The 4,718-nt window shown below is 44.5% G+C and overlaps 1 non-coding gene across 1 annotated transcript; it reads right to left on the bottom strand.

The window, feature by feature from the left end:
* Positions 1-734: 734 nt before the first annotated feature.
* Trnar-gcg (transfer RNA arginine (anticodon GCG)) lies at positions 735-807 on the bottom strand. Its single transcript has one exon. It is a non-coding gene; the product is annotated as a tRNA-Arg (tRNA).
* Between the last annotated feature and the right edge of the window lie 3,911 nt (positions 808-4,718).

Consider the following 4,718-nt stretch of genomic DNA (forward strand, 5'->3'; position numbering starts at 1 on the left):
GAATGCGACCGTTAACGAGGGCAAGTTGCTCAGTGTTTTCTTCAATGTGCGTATTTGTAAGCTTTTTTTATTGCGAAGCATTTCTTAGTGATAAAAGGCACTCTGACCGTTGCTCTCGTGACCGCCTCCTTAACTCGTTGTGGAACAAAATTTGTATGGGAGGGTAAGAGGGTTTGATGAATATGACTGTCTGACCGTGACATGAATAACGTGAAAATCCTGTCGTGTCCGTATTCAAACCCATTCCTCAAGACAAGTGTGGCACATACCCGTTTACAACGGACCGAGGTGCACGGGTATGTGCCACAGGATATTGACAATTTACAACTACACAGGAACGCCGAGAACAGACATTGGTAATTTAAATGCGGGGGCGTTAAGAAAAACCAACATCAGCAGCGTTGATCCGACGAATGCAAAGAATAAAAATCAGGATGCCAGCAGGAGTCGAACCCAAGCATTCTGCGTGACATACGGGTATGCCACGCAGGTCGTGAAACTGCTTGGAAAAATACCCTATGTAGGTGTATGGTCGGTGCAACGTCAATTGTGGTGGCAGGGCTGGCGATGTAGTTTTATAACAAAATGTACATTACATATATACTCTTATGATACATACCTCATGTCGTTAATGAGAACTAACAGACAATAATGCCAAGGAATGTATAGGGGATGTTTTTAGTAATAAATGTAAGGTAATTGTGAAGAAAGAAAAGTTGGACGAAAAGATAGCTTGCCGCGGGGCAGGGACCGAACCTGCGACCTTCGAATACGCGTCCGATGCTCTACCAACTGAGCTACCGCGGCGGCCATCCCCCCGTCCACTTTATAGGGTATATGTGTGCATTTAAACGTGGGAGCGTCAGTCAGCGCCGCCAGTAGCCATGACGGCGAGTGTGGAACACTCTTTTTCTGCCTTGTTGGCGTCACGTAGCACGTGAACTTATTACGAGCTGGCAGCTGACCAATAATCCCTCGCATACTACCTGAAAGCATCAAGTCTGCCAGAACGAGACCCTGCTATGAATGAAGGAAAGAAGTGTTAATTTCAAGGGCTCGTTTTCTTTGTTATACACAATATTAATGAGAACTAACAGACAATAATGCCAAGGAAAGTATAGGGGATGTTTTTAGTAATAAATGTAAGGTAATTGTGAAGAAAGAAAAGTGGACGAAAGATAGCTTGCCGCGGGCAGGGACCGAACCTGCGACCTTCGAATAACGCGTCCGATGCTCTACCAACTGAGCTACCGCGGCGGCCATCCCCCCGTCCACTTTATAGGGTATATGTGTGCATTAACGTGGGAGCGATCAGTCAGCGCCGCCAGTAGCCTTGACGGCGAGTGTGGAACACTCTTTTCTGCCTTGTTGGCGTCACGTAGCACGTGACTTATTACGAGCTGGCAGCTGACCAATAATCCCTCGCCATACTACCTGAAAGCATCAAGTCTGCCAGAACGAGACCCTCGCTATGATGAAGGAAAGAAGTGTTAATTTCAAGGGCTCGTTTTCTTGTTATACACAATATTAATGAGAAACTAACAGACAATAATGCCAAGGAATGTATAGGGGATGTTTTTAGTAATAAATGTAAGGTAATTGTGAAGAAAGAAAAGTGGACGAAAAGATAGCTTGCCGCGGGCAAGCTATCTTAACAAGGCAGAAAAAGAGTGTTCCACACTCGCCGTCATGGCTACTGGCGGCGCTGACTGACGCTCCCACGTTTAAATGCACACATATACCCTATAAAGTGGACGGGGGGATGGCCGCCGCGGTAGCTCAGTTGGTAGAGCATCGGACGCTGTTATTCGAAGGTCGCAGGGTCGGTCCCCTGCCCGCCGGCAAGCTATCTTTTCGTCCACTTTTCTTTCTTCACAATTACCTTACATTTATTACTAAAAACATCCCCTATACATTCCTTGGCATTATTGTCTGTTAGTTCTCATTAATATTGTGTATAACAAAGAAAACGAGCCCTTGAAATTAACACTTCTTTCCTTCATACCTCATGTCGGGTTCACGTCAGTTGTGGTTCCAGTATTGGTTCCACTTAAGAGCAGTCTAATATATGTATTAAATTTGTATTCCTATTATTAAGCAAACTATATTCAAGCGTTGCTCGGCCCAGGAGGAATTTGCTAAAGAAATGTACGTATAACATTCACATCGTGACACCTTAAAATGCACTTCTTTTCGATAATACTGACGTGTGTGCCCTGAAATGAGTGCTGACGTTACGTCGGACTACAAGTTTCCCTTTAAACGCCAGTGTTGTCACGTTTTTGGTAAGCCCACAATGTGCATACAGCTGCTACACTTACAAAAACACGTCTCTCCACCTCTTGGCTCAAAGCCAAAAAATGCAGCATAGACAATTACTCGTTACTGCTTCGCATGAAACCGATTCCCACATGGCGTGGGATCTGCCTTTTTTTTTTCTTTATAAAGCAGCGATCACTTTTGTGACAGCGTTCACGCCTAGCCATCGATGCAATGTTCTTTCTGCTGACGCATAGAGCAGGGGCAATGTTAAGGATGAAAATTGCACGTTGATAGTTTCTCGTTCAAGACCTGTTAAATTTATGTATGCGACAATGATCGTTGTTTTGTTATCCTATAAACTGTAATGTGCTGCATGCAGTCGTAAAAGGCTTGCGAAAAGTGTTTGTACGTAAAGCCATTTCATAAGCGCCATAGGTTATATGGGACGACTTCTTTAAATGCAATACATGTGCTAAACAGGCGTTATATATGGTTAGGACGGCTTCTTTGTCGAGTTGACAACATGGTACTTTCATGCAACCCATGAACTCCCGTAGAGGCATTTTGTTCGGCTGAAAAGTCGTCTTCCCCTTTTATGTATATATCAGTAGGTCAGCCTAACCACGACCTAAAGGTGAGTTGGCACAACTCACCTAAATAAATCGTTCGGAACATCACAACGGCTGGGCAAAATGGGGCCAGAGGGGAAATCATACGCGAGTGCTCCACTCTTATTTTGCTCTAACAAATATGTGCCGGCATTCTCTTTGACAGTGTAGTTGAGGGATGGAATATGCTGCCGAATTTATTGGAATTATTTACCCTAGCGTTAGTTATTGAAATCCAAATATGTATTGTTTTGATGCAGTATAGTTTTCCTTGATTTGTATAAATGTGTGTCACGCTCATGGATGCAATATGTCGTAGAATTGTATCTGCCTAACGGGCACAAGACGTCCGTGCCTTTAATGACCCCTCAAGAGAGGATTGGCGTCATTTCTATACAAAATAAATCTATAAACAGATAGGTGAAACATCGCAGCTGTGAAGAATGTGCTAACCATTTCCCAATCAACCATCACGCGTCGATGTTGTACAAGTAGCGGCAATGATTATTTACTTACGCCACGTAATATGTCGTTATGCGACTAAGTGCAACATGCTTCGTAAGATGGCAGTTAGCATTGCAAAGCGACTGGCTTGAATGTACTAACACCACCTCAGTAAACTCAAGAGGTTGAAATAATACAGGTGTATACAAAAAGGGGGTGCACGAATAGCGTATGAATACTACGGGAATCAGGAACTGCGAAAAAAAAAATATTACACTTTATTGGGCAGGAGGCAAAGAAATAAACAGTCCCGCAACAAAGAATATTTTTTTTTTTTTACTTCATTTAAGCTCGCTCCAGCGCTGCTTAATGTCACTTATAGATGGCCTGTAGATTTCTTCGAAGTAAGGAAGCTCGGACTTCACACGCTCGTAGTAGGCGACAAGCTTCGGGAACTTGGATTTGTCGACGGAGCCGTTCTGAAAAGCAGCGTACATAGCCCTTGAACGGAGAAGAATACGACACTGCCTCTTGCGAGTGCATTATATGAGAGTAAGGCAGGCTCATTTGAAAAACACAGCTGCCATTCTCACAATATGGGGACATCTCTGTATGGCGCCGTCTCTCGGCGGCAGAAACGGCACCCTGCTCTAAATGAATGGGAAGGAGGTGAGAAAAATTGTATCTCACAAAAAGAAACTAGCTATCAAAACGACTCTCGATTCTATACAGCTTCTGGTAGACCAGTTCTGGTAAAAGTGTAGTATCGCACTACAAAGCGCGTTGTTTCCCACGCCATTCGAACACCGCCCGTAAACACATAGGGTGGCCCACATTGCAAAATGCTAAATATTCTGGGAAGCAGGACGCTATTTGCCGCTAAAGTAGAATTTCACCAGAATATTCAAGTGGGGTCTCTGCTGTATTGAACTAGGAGTCAACTTTTGTAAGTAGTTTCCTTGTTCGACTGATACGATTTCTTTTTTTTTTTTCGAGACACTTTGTTTACCTTTGATGACTTCACAAAACACTTATACCTGGAACGGAGAGTATTTCCCGCATCATACAAAAAGCTCACGAGACCACAGGGTGTGACACTTAGGATGCTCGAGAATAATTTATTATCCTAATCTCGCTTTCATGCACTGTCTATTCCCAAGTAACTTTAGCTCACAGTGCCCTCCCTGCGGGGGGACGTGCAATCTAGAGCTCATGTTCTGGCGGTGCCCCTCGTTACTTGGGGACAAGGACCTCACAGAATAAAAAATGGAGCTCGGCCCTCAAGAACTCGGCGTATCAGCATACACTTTGGGCTGCCCAGAGAGCCTGCGATGCGGCGGTCAGGCCAGGTCTAACTGTCCCCACGCGGGAGGTCCCCGCGGTGTCGCCCTAAGGGATAGCACT

This window comes from Rhipicephalus sanguineus, chromosome 4, assembly GCF_013339695.2.
Source record: "Rhipicephalus sanguineus isolate Rsan-2018 chromosome 4, BIME_Rsan_1.4, whole genome shotgun sequence".
Classification (NCBI taxonomy): domain Eukaryota; kingdom Metazoa; phylum Arthropoda; class Arachnida; order Ixodida; family Ixodidae; genus Rhipicephalus; species Rhipicephalus sanguineus.